We start from the raw sequence: 15,315 nt of genomic DNA on the forward strand, positions 1-15,315 counted from the left end.
TTAGTATTTCCTTAAACCTCATATAAATTCTAATTTTCGCAAAAAAATTCTTTTTATTTTAATTGTTGAAATTTTTACTTGAACCTGATCTATGTTTTAAACTTCGTAAAAAGAACACTTTTTTTTTAATTGGTGAAATTGTGGTGGCTTGTTATAATAAGAAGAAATTTCAGTGCTATGGTAAAATAAAGGTATTTTAATAACTTTTTTTTATACAATACTTATAGCGAATGAAGTTCTTTCAGTTGTAACTTACTTCAGTGAAATTTTTTCAAATACCTAAATCTGTTTTTTAAAGCTGTCCTTGGGACTCCACATAAAGCTCAATGTAACTGAAATTGCACCTTACCAGTTATGGATTAATATAATAATGTATTTTGTATGTAAAAATTAAAGATAATGCGTTTCTTCTGTCTAGGAATTTACTACTTTCTAAATTCAACTACCACCAAAAACAAAAAATGTATAGGCCAAACCTTCAAAATACTCACGTCCAATAAATTCTTAATGAATCATAAGGTTGTAACTTTTTACAAAGTATGTCAAATCAAATCTAAAAGTAAAAAGGAGGTACTTAAAAATCAATTAGTAGAAAACCAGTTCCGTCTTCTTCACACAAACGAATTATAATCACAGTACAGTACTTCTGGTGGGATGATACTATTAGTACCGCCTTTAATATTGTTTTTGTGTATTACTAAGGTATAGGTAAAACAAACACTCCTGACCATGGAGCTGCGCGAAGGCGGAGTCAAATTCACGTAAAGGCAGAAAGGTTCTATTGTAAGTAGAATTATACAGTGCACAGTACAATGCGTTTTGGATGGAAGTGGGGACTAAACCAAATTTCGTCTACTGCGCCGTGGTCAGGAGTGCTTGCACTATCTCTAAATTCAACAAGATATGGACGATGAAAAGAAATGCTTGCTGGAAACAGGCGTTTGTTTAGGACCGGACTAGTAAATTAAAGATACAATATAAAACAGACAAGATACAGATTAAAGTACACTAAACTTTTTTTTATATAATACTTATATACCTATAAGCGAATAAAGTTCATACAGTTTTCAAATTCATAAATCTTTTCTTTTTATTATTATTTTTTAAAAAGGAGTCCGTGGAACTCCACATCACGCTCAATGTAACTGAAATTGCACCACAGCGATTACGGGTTAAAAAACCAAAATATTAGTAATCAGTTATTCAAGGGTTCGGGGCAGGAAAGTGGGTAATTAAGAATGAAGTGCAAGTAAAGTGATGATACATGCTAATATTTGTGCAATAAATTATCAAAACTAAATTTAGGCTAGAAAAAAAGTTGTTAATTTGCTTCAGCACTAAACAAGTAATAAAAATCATTTATTTTGGGACTACACTCGCGACATATGGAGAGCTGAAGCGAATTGATAGGTCTTCTTCTTCTTCTTCTTCCTCTTTATAACAATTCTGCTTGTTCTTTGGCAGATTAAGACATGTATGGAAGGTTGTCCCTCCATCTTTTGCACGGTCTTCCGATACTTCCTCTGCCAATTAGTGACTTATCTCTTGCTATTTTGAAAACACGGATCTTCTTCATTCTGCTTATGTAGTTATTCCATTCCTTTTTTCTATTTTGTGTCCATTTATTTAGACACTGAACGTAACATTTTCTTCTAATAGCTTTACTTCTCTTGCCATCTCTCAGTGTGTTTCATGTAATTCTTTTCAGTACTCTCATTTCTAATGTTTCCAGTAGCCTTTGCGTTGTGGGTGTTTATTTCCATTACTTGTTTAATACTAATGTCATCAATTTCTATTTTACATCTGATTGTCATATTAAATTCGTTTGCTCTTATGTTAAATCTGTGGACCAGTCTTTGCAGACTATCTTCCTCTTGGGCTATCAATATTGCGTCGTCTGCCTAACAGAGTATTTTGATTTTTTAGTTTCCCATTCTGTATCCTCTTCCTTTGTATTCTGTGGTATTTCTTTTGTTTAGTGACAGGAGCTCTTCTCGTTGTTTCAGCATATTCTTCGATTCTGCACTTATTTTGGATTTTTTGTTGTTATGGCGGGTTGCTACTTCTGAGCTAGCATTCAATAGTTCTTTTGTTATAACTGAGTTAATTTTTACCTCTGCGAGACCAATTATGTCCCACTTTAGGTCCTTTATTTCTTCTTCTAGCTCATAGATTTTTTCATCTCTATTTAAGGACCTTACATTGAGTGTTGCTATATTCAAGTTTGTTGTTTTTAGCGATTTCTTGCTTCTCCCAGATTCCATGAAGCTGTCCCTTTTTATAAAGGAGTGGGACTTGCCAATACTGTATGATCTACCCACCAGGGGACTTATTCCTATCGTTTTAGAATTCGCCATCATTTTGGGGAGGTTATTAGCCTTAAAACACCGCGCTGGCCGGACGTGTTGGTGAGTGTGTATTCAGCCGTCCATTCTGGATCAGACGCTGTTCGTAGCCGTCCACTCTGGATCAGACGCTACAGTTTGTGATCTTATACTATCCCTAAAATCAAGGGTTGCCAGCTCCGCCATCTTCGCCGTATCGAAAGTATTCTTCGTCGCCTTGGGTGCCGTTCTGGACTTCATCCGTGACCCTGGACAAGGGTATACACAGAATACAAAGAACTTAATCGAGCCATACGAAAACAGATAAAAGACGATATTAAAAAACATCAACAAGAACATGTAGAAAGAGTGATAGAGAAAAATTAAAGTCTGAAATATACCAAACCGAAATTAGGAAAGAAAAATATTATAACTATGAAAAATCAACAAGGTCAACTAGAAACAAGCAAAGCTCAGATATCAAACATAGTTGAAAACTTCTATACTGAGTTATACCGCTCAAGAAACGATCCCCCCGACTCTTCAAAGCAAAATCTGAAAAGACAAATAACAAACGTAAATTCTGAAGTAATGCCCGAAATAAGCGAAGTAGAAATAGAAAATGCAATTAAAGAACTGAAAAGAAATAAAGCACCGGGTAGTGATGGAATTCTGGCAGAAATGTTGAAAGAAGGAGGAGAAGAAGTCATCAGGTACCTAAAAATACTTTTTAATAAATGCCTATTTAAAGGAAACATACCAAGGGAATGGAATACGGCTAACACAATATTAATACACAAAAAAGGGGACAATACAGATCTGAAAAATTATCGTCCAATATCACTACTATTACAACTTTATAAAACATTCACAAAAATAATTACAAATAGATTGACAACAAAGTTCGATGTATATCAACCAGTAGAGCAAGCCGGATTTAGAAAAGGGTTCAGTCCATGTGACCATCTTCACACACTAAAGGTCCTAATAGAAAAAGTTAACGAATACAATTTACCAATCTGTTTAGCATTTATAGACTACGAGAAAGCTTTTGACAGCATAGAATTATGGGCTATTGAGGAAGCACTGGTCAACAGCAGAATAGATTCTAGATATAGGATATTAATACATAATATATACCAACACGCTGAAATGGTAGTCACGATGGATAACGGAATGAAAACGAGGCCAATAAAAATCAACCGAGGAGTAAGACAGGGAGACACCATATCTCCAAAACTATTTACTGCCGCACTTGAAGACATCTTTAAATCACTAAATTGGGAAACGAAGGGACTGTCGATAAACGGAAAGTATTTAAACCATCTAAGATATGCAGATGACGTAGTACTAATAGCCGACAGCTGGAAAGAACTGAAGACGATGATCGATGAGCTTCATACGGAATCCATAAAAAAAGGACTGAAAATGAATCTGAGTAAAACTAAGCAAATGTCAAATAAAGATGATCAACCGACGATAACTATCCAAGGAACAAAAGTGGAACATGTAGAAGAATACATATATCTGGGTCAGAATATCAAGGTAAACAAAGAAAACCAAACTACCGAAATAAGCAGACGAGTAAGAATGGGATGGGCTGCATTTGGAAAACTCTCATACATACTGAAAAACAAAAAGATACCCCAAAACCTTCGAACCAAAGTGTTCGATTCTTGTATCCTTCCCGTTCTCACTTACGGAGCTCAAACCTGGACATTCACAAAAAAGAACATGGACAAGATTCGAAAAACTTAGCGAGCCATGGAACGACAGATGCTTGGTATCTCACTAATAGATCGGCAAACGAACGAAGCAATCCGGAACAAAACAAAAATAAAGGACGCCGCGAAACAAGCAGCTAAATTAAAATGGAAATGGGCTGGACACAAAGAACGTCTCGAAGATGGTAGATGGAACAAAGAAGTCGGAAACTGGCGACCGTACGATGCGAAGAGACCAAGAGGAAGACCTCAAATGCGCTGGAGCGACGATATCAAAAGAGTCGCAGGACCAATGTGGAAACGCCTAGCACACAACAGGGATGAATGGCGAGAAATGGGACAGGCCTTTATTCGACAATTCGGATAGAAAAAGGGCTAAAAAAAATAAAATCCTCTTCCTTAGTTAATGCTTTTGATGATTTCATTCATGATCAAATTGAAGATCATGGGGCTCAATGAATCTCCTTATCGTATTCTGCTGCCTATTTCTATACGTTGTGTTGTCCATATATTCTGATTTCCATTTTGTTGTTTTGATACATGTTTTCGATAGTTTTTATATTTAGTTGAGCTTATCTATTGATTTAATAGGTTAAATATAAAAAGAAAATCGATGGGTAGGATGTCTATAGGTTTGCATCTGCAAATGGACTAGCAAAATTTATTATAGAGAGAAAGAAGAATGCATGTTTCTTTTACTATTGCTAATGTTTCTCTTTTTTATTATTTTATACCGCTTATATTTTTTTCAATGTCTTTATTTATTATAGTGTATTGATTTTAAAATGCCGTGCTTTTATTTTCTTACATTAATTTATAATATATGATTTATAATGCTAATTAATACTTAATATATTTTTGTATTGAATTCTCCCGTCATCTCCATTGCGTAGACAAAGGATTAGCGACTTAGAGAGAATCTAATATCCCCAGGTTGCTAATATATTGTGTACCGCTCACTATTAATAATACATGTAATATCCTGTGGAATAACAGAGAGGTCACGACACTAAATACCTCTTAAAGCTGTTGATTATCCCTTTGTGTTCGAACAGCCCTCTGTACTGTGTGGTAGAGATCATCTGGAATATTTCTAAGAAGGCCACCTACGCGATGAGTAAATTAATAGATGGAATATATAAAGGAAAATTTATTATATAATCATATAATTTGCTTCGCAGAATATATATCTATATAAAAAGATAGGACAAGTTATACTGTTTGTCCAGTATAACTTGACTAGTATAACTCCGCCGTTCAGCAAAGAAATCTGAACTACCAACTGACATGAACAAACTTATAATGACTGATAAAATGTAAAATATTTATTTGCCAAATAAAAAGTTATGTTTATTGTAGTCTGTTATGTTGTAGGTTATAGCGAAATTAAAAATATATCCTATATCTTGTTGTTTATTGTGGGTGAGAGACATAGATCTGGTATTAGAAGATTTAATGAAATTCAAAAGTATGATGTTGAATGTTTATAACCTTAGTGCTAGAATATATTATTTGAGACAAAATCGACCATTTTAATTTTTGTAATGATAGAGACCTTTTAAGAAGTTTAGATTAAGTAAACCGACAGTGCTCTATATTTTGAGAATATATTGTAAATGGATGTTAATAAAACATTATAAAAGTGGATATTCTACCTCTTTTTCTTCACTAAGTTTAGGCATTTAATAATTATAATCTTGATAATAAAAAAAAGTTCAAGTGAAGATAATAGAAATTATTGTTACTTGGAGATTCTGATTGTACATTAAAGTCATTTTTAAAGGGTCAACTAAATAATAAAAATTTCTAAAATAATTTCCATATTAAAACCAGATGTATAACATAACTTTTTATGTATGAAAGAGAAGATTTAGGTACTATTTTATCCAATGGAAGTGGCTGTACAATTGAGAAGATTTAACCGTTCTAATCTACAGAAACATTCTATAATCTAGCGAGAGATCAAAATAAAAACAATGTTATACATATATGTACATCATTTTTTCGTTTTAGCTATACTGGAGGGATGAACATGGCTAAGAAATAAATATAGAGCAAAATTTATCAAAATTATTAAGAAAATGAGAAATAAAATGCAAACAGACAAAAATAAACACATGGAAGAGCCATATAGGCAAATTACAGCGCTGGAAAGAAAATTATGATACTTTTAACCTCCATAAAAAGACAAAAGAAGCAGCTGACAATTGGATAAATAAACACCTAGAAGCAATACATATCAGCAGTGCAATGCAATGTAATCAGTAATAGAAAAAGAAACCTTTATAGCTATAAAACAGCTAAAAGAGGGTGAAGCCTTAGGTACCAATGAGATTTACGCAAAACTGCGGATGCTTTTTGACGATGAAACAATTTTTATTTCAATAATATATACATTATTTCAAATATCCTTCAATATTGGCTCAAATCAACATTTACAGATTTGATTAAAAATCTAATTGCAAAAACATGTATGAACTGCTGAATAGTTAGTCTCATTAGTAATTTCCTTAAGGTATTCTTGAAAATCACATTCAGAAGATCATATATAAACTAATAGAAACATAACTGAGCCGATCGCAGTTAAGTTTTAGAAAATTATTAGGTATAAAGGATGCACTATTCGTTTTTCAAGTATTGTTTCAACGCTGCAAGGATGTCAATACAGACATAAATGCACGCTTTATAGGTTACAAAAAGGCGTTTGACTGCATTAGACATGAAAATTTTAAAATAATTCTAAAAAGAGTACGCGTACCAGATCCACATTCTAGAATCATTATAAATCTGTATGGTAATCAGTTTTAGAAATAAATGTAGACGGGGAATAGTTGAAAAATACGAAAATTAAATGCAAAGTATGAGAAGGGTGTATTTTGTGGATATTCTTAATTAATATATACTCTTAAGAAATCTTCGGAGGCACTACATGAGATGGATGAAGGTATTTTAGTAAACTAAGAACGACTAAATAACATCCCCTAAGCAGATCATACCGTCAAATTAGCTAGTCTAAAAGACTTACAACATATAGTTAATAAAGTTGCAGAAGTGAGTCAGAGTTATGGACTGAATCTTAACCTTCCAGTAGTCGAGCACAATCTAGCAGTCCGAGTCAATCTTCAATTTCTGATATTGGCGATAGTGGGGAAGGTAAGAAACTCGGGCGCGCAGTTAAGTATGTACCTTCCCAACTATCTTAAAGAAACGTTTTGCATTAGTGTGACAAATTTTACACCGGGTTGACTACTAGTGTACTGTTTTTTCTTTTTTAATTTATTTATAAAGGTATTTATTATTAAATACAGTTTTTTACCTGATATATTGATTTATAATTTAATACAGACATAAGCTCTTCCAAAAAAACGCAGGCGACGATGAAAAATATGATGAAAAAGGTGATGACGAATAGTGAAGAAGCTGCCTATGATCAGTCCGATGCTGAAGAATCAGACAATGAAGTAGATTTGAAAGAAAATGAATCTGAAAATTATATTTTTGATAGACGATGGAAGATGGAAGAAAATAGTCAGTTACTAAGGCTATAAGAACCAGAGCACATAACAATATAAACATTTTTCTTTTCCCAAAATAAATTACTAAGCCTTTGAAAAGGATTAGAGAAATATATAAATGCTTTATTAAAGATGATATAATTGGGTCATGTGTTAAGAGATTAAAGATATGAATTACTCCAAATCGTATTAAAAGGGCAAAAGATTAGATAAAGACGTCAAAACTCGTGGCTGAAAGACTTAAGGAGATGATTTAACCGCTCATCCGCAAAAATCTTTCGCGCAACAGTTTCCAAAGCTACAATTATTACTATTCAGATTGCCAACGTTCAAAAAGAGACGGCGAAGTAAGAAGAAGATGGTATGATTAATTTGACTGTTTAGTTTACAAACTAATATATCAAGTCTTTTTGCCAAAATTTTTTTCAACCTCCAGGTGTTACACCTTGAAATGCGATTGAGATTCTTGCTCTACTGAGGCCAATATACTTAGACAAAGTTTATCACGTAAACCTTATGAACGATGAAGATATGTGAAAAACTGATGGGTCAGGCATAGATTTATTTCGTCTTCGCATGTCGTGAGTTAGATTTCTCCTAAGGTGTTTTTGTTTTGGTAACATGAATTCTCGGAAAGAAAAAAGATCACTCTAGATCAGCTAGCACTTCTACAAACTTTTTTCGGCAATTTTGTAACTAATTGTCAAGATGGTTACTACGCATGTTCTGAAAATCTACACGACTACTGGAAGATTCATATTATGAAAACTATTTTGATGATTGGCATAAATAACGCACAAGCATGGGCACGGACAGGTGTATCAATTAAAAATTCAGGCATTTAAAATGTGGACAGATAGACAAAATATTTTGTTTGGAATGTATTTCAAAAGTGACGCAGACTGATTTTCTGATCTAAGAATTCACGCAGATGATTTTCTATGACAACTATACGATTTTTTGGAGCAGCGGTATAGAAGATACGAGTGGCCATGATGAGCACTAATATCCGAAACTAATAGGCACTAAAACAAAAAACATAACACCACCTAAAATAACAAAACAATAACATTATTGTTTCATATAAAAATAGAAACAATGACAAATGATATCAACGTTGGATAATCAAAAACATCAAATATATAATTTTCAAAATTCAAGCCTAGTATCAAGACAGTCAATTAAATGTAGTTTATGAAGTAATATATATTTAACGTATATTGGACAAACGCCTCAATACCCACATAAAAGAATTATTGCTCATAAAAACAGAATAAGAAACAATAAATTAAATACTTCAGCTTTAGGTAGGCTTTCTTTGAAAAATACATTTTGGAAATAAAGTCTTATTATGATAAAAGATGTATCTTGAAGAAATTCGACATTAAAAACAATAAACCTTTATTTAAAATAAACACTACGTTACTGATTGTGTTAGATTATTAAAAATATTTTTATTTTAAATGTTTGATACATTAACTGTAATGTAGAGTAGTGAAAAATGTATGTTTTTTTTTAACTTTGAATATTTCATCAAAGGAAAATCATGTTACAGTAAAATTACTTTTGGTTTATTGCTGAATAATCATAAATTATAACGGTATGTGATTTTTTTAAAATCCAATTAAAATTGAAGCAATAAGGGGACAGGAAAAAAATTGCGTTCTTTAAATATTTTTACAAATACAGATACAAAGAGGCTCAAACATAAATAACATACATATCTTTGTTTGTGCGCAATGATTTTCGGACGACTTTCATATTTTCATATTTTTAATTTATGACTACTTCTTTTATGTTTCAGATCATATTTGATTCATATTTTTGTTTACGGTACAACTTAGTATAACAAATTCCTCTACAAACATATACCCATTTATTGCAAATACATGCTGTTGCGTACAAAAAAACCTTAACAATCCATCGAAAAGGTCGTATAATTCTAACACTAATTAATGCCGCTCTAAACACAGCACTAGATCCATTCAAAGTGATTACAAGAGGTACTTTTAGTAATTACCACCGGTGCTTTAGCTATTCACATAGAATTTTTACGCCCCCGGCACATGTTTCCCTTACTCTCGCTCAATTCAAGTGGTGATTAAAAAACGATTTTAGTTTGGCTAGTTACAGAGAACACGTCGAAAACGCCACGAGTGACACGTGCAAAGATGAATGACTGGGTGGAGGAAAAAGATTATATTGTGCTCTTCGCCACATTCTGTAAAGGAAATACTATATAATATACAGGGTGAGTCATGAGGAACTTTACATACTTCTACCATATGTAGAGTCCCTCAGGGAGCATATCATGTGGCCACTAAAAAATGTCAACTCCTCCTCTTTATTAATTAACAGGGTGATTTGTGTAATTGACCACTTATTTCATTTTACTGTAGTGTTTATACGGCTCATTTGATTTTTTTAATTTTTGCATGATACAGTACACTACTATCAAGCATTCGACTGGTATTACCTAAACTAAAAAATTCCAGGACTGGCTTTGGAAAAATTAATTTAGGGATTCGTATTAAATATTACACCCTGTATAAATTTATTTTAAAATGCAATAAGTACAAAAATAGAACAACCATAATGAAGTATCAAATTATAAGGTATTAATTTAAACAAATGTTATTAATTTCAAACATTTTAATTAAAATGAGTTCCTACAACATAATCTAATATGTAGAAAATTAACATCTTTACTGTCACTTTGTATTACCTCTACGATAGAATCAATTGTTTTTCAATTTTAAATTTTTACTCATAGATCGTATTGGGGCATTATTTTCGATAAATAATAAATTAAATTGATTAAAAAGTCAAACCTCTTGTATGTGTTAGTTTTTGTTGATTGTAAATGATTAAAATATAATGTCAAATAATAATACATTGCATCAACTGTACTAAATAAAAATAAATCTAAAAAAGTTTAAAATGAAGGTTGGCGTTGACCGTTTGACATTTCTTGATATTTTATACCCATTGTCATTATTGTCATTATCAATTGTTATTTATGTGTACAAAAATACATATTTCTTCTGTCATATCTACGTTAAGTACATTGTGTTAGTTTTGGTAGAGCTTTTGTTACTTTCGTTCAACATGCCACATCAGTTTTCGACCACAGAATATGCAGACATAATATTTGTTTATGGATTCTGTAATAAGAATGGTAGGGCTGCTAGTAGAGAATATCGCAGGAGATTTCCTAATCGTCGAACTTCCAGTCATCCAACATTTGGGACAGTTTTTAATTATTTGCGAGAAAATGGCACTTTTCCTAGTGGAACAACAGAGCGACATGTAGATGAAGCGCAGGAAGATGACATTATGGACGCCGTTACTATGAACCCTACAATAAGCACTAGACAAGTAAGTCGAGAACTCAATGTTACTCAATCAAAAGTAAGTAGAGTCTTACAAAAAAATAATCTATACCCATATCACATTCAAATGGTTCAGCGACTACATGCTGGAGATGAGATCGATAGGTTGGAATTTTGTAGATGGATTAACAATAATCGACCAACGCTATACAGGAGACTATTTACAGATGACGCCCAATTTACCAGAGACGGGATAAATAATTCACGAAATTCACATGTGTGGGCAGAAGAAAATCCCCATGCTATTCGAGAACGTCGTTCTCAGTTAAGGTTTTCGGTTAACGTGTGGATTGGTGTCATAAATAACCAATTAGTAGGTCCTCACTTTTTTTATGGTCCTTTAACAGGGCAGGTCTATTTGAACTTTCTACAAAATATTTTGCCGAATTTGCTTGCCAACGCGAACGTTGCTATCCGAGGGATGTATTTTCAGCATGATGGGGCACCCCTACACTTTTACTGGCAGTGAGACAACATCTCAATAATGTTTATGACAACAGGTGGAAAAGACGTGCAGGTCCTATTTCGTGGCCTTTAAGATCCCCTGATTTCAATCCATTTTCCAGTTCTAATTTATGGGTTTATCATAACTATGTACATATTTTTAGTTTTTTTTTAAATTGTTCTTCGTTATTGTTAGTAGTTACTGTTTTTTGTTGTGCAGTGACTCAGTTTATCATTTCAATTAAAATGTTTGAAATTTATAACATTTGTTTAAATTAATTACCTTATAATTTGATACTTCATTATGGTTGTTCTATTTTTGTTAAGATTTGATCGTTCACTAAAAATTTAATAAAAGTGCGACAACATTGTCGCATATGTCGTTTTCATTGGCTATTTATGTATTTTGAAAATCACCTATTGCATTTTAAAAAAAAATATAAACAGGGTGTAATATTTAATACGAATCCCTAAATTAATTTTTCCAAAGCCAGTCCTGGAATTTTTTAGTTTAGCTAATACCAGTCGAATGCTTGATAGTAGTGTACTGTATCATGCAAAAATTAAAAAAATTAAATAAGCCGTATAAACACTACAGTAAAATGAAATAAATGGTCAATTACACAAATCACCCTGTTAATTAATAAAGAAGAGGAGTTGACATTTTTTAGTGGCCACATGATATGCTCCCTGAGGAACTCTACATATGGTAGAAGTATGTAAAGTTCCTCATGACTGACCCTGTATACTATATAAAAATATGTATTTTATAAATAAAGCTCGAAGGATAGGCAAAATGCATTGAAATTTGCTTTATTTTAGGCGCTTTTTTTGTATATTTATCTTTTTTCATAAATTCCGCCTAAAGTGGCCTTTTACTAATGCCACTAGCTATGATATTATCCGTACCTTTTGCTAAGTATTGTCTATTGTGTGAGTCTGTGTGAAGAGAGAGACACACTCACTCATTAAATAAAGAATCTTTTTGCCACAGAAAATTGTTATAAGGGTGTTTAAATTTCAATCTTAGAATCGTTTATAAACTTGATTAGAATATTATATATAGATTTGCCAGAATAACCTAACAGATTGCTGTTGTTAACTGGTAGGCTAATGTTGAGATCGATTAAACCTAAGTATAGGCTCCTAGTCTGTTCCCTATAATTAAGATTATCGAAAAATAAGTGGTTCAAATCTCAGATAGATTTATTATTACACGAACCGAAGGGAGTTTCATAGATTCCAATTCTATAAAAATGCTCTGAAAAGAAACCATAGTTAAGTTTTAGCCGGACTACCAACGAAGAATGTACTTTAGTATAGTTAAAAATAAAATGGGGAATATTTTTGGTAAGCATGGATGAATACAAAAGTAATGGTTTCCTGAAGTCTTCTTAACCTTTTTATATTTTGCCGTCCATCTTTCCCTGCCAATACTCCTGATAATAGAAAAGAGATCTTTAAAGTAGTAAACGTTTGTGATTTCAGATATGTCAGATGTATTTTTGCCAAACTGTCTACTAATTCGTTTTCAATTACTCAATTGTGTCCTTTAACTTAGAGTAAAGTAATTCTTTTTTTATGTGAATTTTAGTTCATGTAATAATTTTTTGATATATTATCAACTATAATGGAATTTTAAAAACTATCTAATGGATGGTTACGAATAGCTTGTAATACTGCCTGAGAATCTGAAACTATTACAATATTGTCACAATAATCAGTAACACACAAAGTTAGTGTTTTCTGTATAGCAGCAGCCTCGGCTGTAAAAATAGAACAACATTCAGAAATTCTATATTTCTCAATATAATTGCAGTTTTAAACAAAAAATTCGAAACCATCACTTTCATATGATAGCGTAGAAAGAAGCCAAGTATGGAATGCCATGGCGGAGTTCTCAATACCAAAGAAACTCATTTGAATGACCAAAGTCTGTATGGAGGATGGAATATCTAAAGTACGTGTAAATAATAAATTGTCTGGCAGCTTTGAAATCAACAGTGGACTCAAACAGGATGATGCGTTATCTCCACTACTTTTTAACCTTGTATTAGAGAAAGCCATGAGGTCGGCCGAAATAAAAACAGAATTGCTATCTTTTCAAGGTCCCAAGCTATTACTCGCATATGCAGATGACATAGACCTCGTTGGAGACTCCATCCTATCCACGAAAGACATCTTCAACAAGGTGGAAGGAGCAACAAGTGAAGTAGGGCTGAAGATTAATGAAGAGAAGACGAAATATATGTGTATAAATAGAACGATACGAAGAGACAGAATAGGACAAAATGTGACGGTCAACATCTTCAATTTCGAAAGAGTACAACGTTTTAAGTATCTGGAGGCCATAATCACAGCTAACAACTATGTTACTGAAGAAATTAAAGACAGAATCCAATCTGCAAACCGCTGTCTATTCGCACTGGATAAGCTCACAAAATCAAAAAATCTTACAAAAAGTTCAAAGATAAAAATCTATAAATCCATCGTCAGACCTGTAATAACATACTTATGCGAAACGTGGATTATGAACAAAGCAAACGAAGAAAAAAGCTCAGACGCTTTGAACGAAAAATACTTAGAAAAATTTTCGGACCTCACCATGACATCACCACAAATCAGTATAAGATCAGAACCAATATCGAATTAAAAGCACTCTACAATGACGCCGATATTGTCCAAGAAATTAAATCACAGCGACTAAGATGGGCAGGCCACGTGCACAGACTGCATAACGTGATTTGTAAAACTGGTATGGGAGGAGATTCCCACAGGCAAAAGACCAGCCGGACGTCCCAGAATGCGATCGAGAGATAACATCCAAGCAGGTCTCCGGAAAATGAACATTCCATTTGACCCTAGGTTGATGGAAGACCGAACAAATTGGAAAAAAGTTGTACACTCAGCCAAGACCCACCCAGGGTTGTAGCGCTACGTGATGATGATGATCATTTTCAGCGGTTTTTGATCCATCTGTATAAATTATTGTTAAATCTTCCCCGAATTTGCTTAGTATGGATTTAAATATCAGATTAGTTAAAATTGGCAAGTGTGAATAAGAGGGCAATATAATTGTTGGTTCTTCTATCAGAACTTCAAGGTGTTGTTCGAAAAAAGACAATGTTGGTAGTTGCAATATATAAGATTGAAATGAATTCGTATCAATAAAAGATTTTGCAAGAGGAGGAGAATTTTTTATTCTACAGTAAGAATTTGTTAAATTTTCTGTCAAAAGTAAACCTATTTTGTAAACCATAGTTGTATTAAACGATCTGTATGTTAATAGACGTTTGTTGGCTAACATTTGCCTACGTATGTGTAAAGGTGGTTCTTGGGCTTCTGCTAGAACTGCTTGCTTGGTGAAGACATCGTAGCTCCTAGACAATTTTTTATTGATTTAAATTGTATTCTGTCACGTGGTAATAGATTTGTTTTGCATGTTAAACCGTAAAGAATACAATCATATTCCAGAATGGATCGTATGTAGGATCAAAAAAACATTAGTCAGTTAGAAAAAAAAATTAAGTCATAATTTCGTAGTTGTTTTATGACGAAATATAGTAGAATGAGAATACTATTCCTAAATATTTTATCACAATCATAATATTACGATTTATACTTCCCAGTAGTGCATTTTTTAACCACTGTGAAGAATCGTGTAGCTGTTGCTGGTTGACTGAAGGTCACTAAACCCTTTCGTTTTCGGACTTTCAATCTCAATCTGGTTTTTGTTTTACTATGGACTCTATTACAGTACTCTTAAGCGGTTCTGGAATTTTAGATACATATTTTTTTGGAATTTCCAATTGAACTGAGAATGATCCTTTTATTAAGGCATTTATCTATTTTTGGTATGCCTTTACACTTTATACTCTTTAAATGAATAGGTGGAGGAGGGGAGAACTGTTTTTCT

The sequence above is a fragment of the Diabrotica undecimpunctata genome, chromosome 6 (genome assembly GCF_040954645.1).
Source record: "Diabrotica undecimpunctata isolate CICGRU chromosome 6, icDiaUnde3, whole genome shotgun sequence".
In the NCBI taxonomy this organism is placed as follows: Eukaryota; Metazoa; Arthropoda; class Insecta; order Coleoptera; family Chrysomelidae; genus Diabrotica; species Diabrotica undecimpunctata.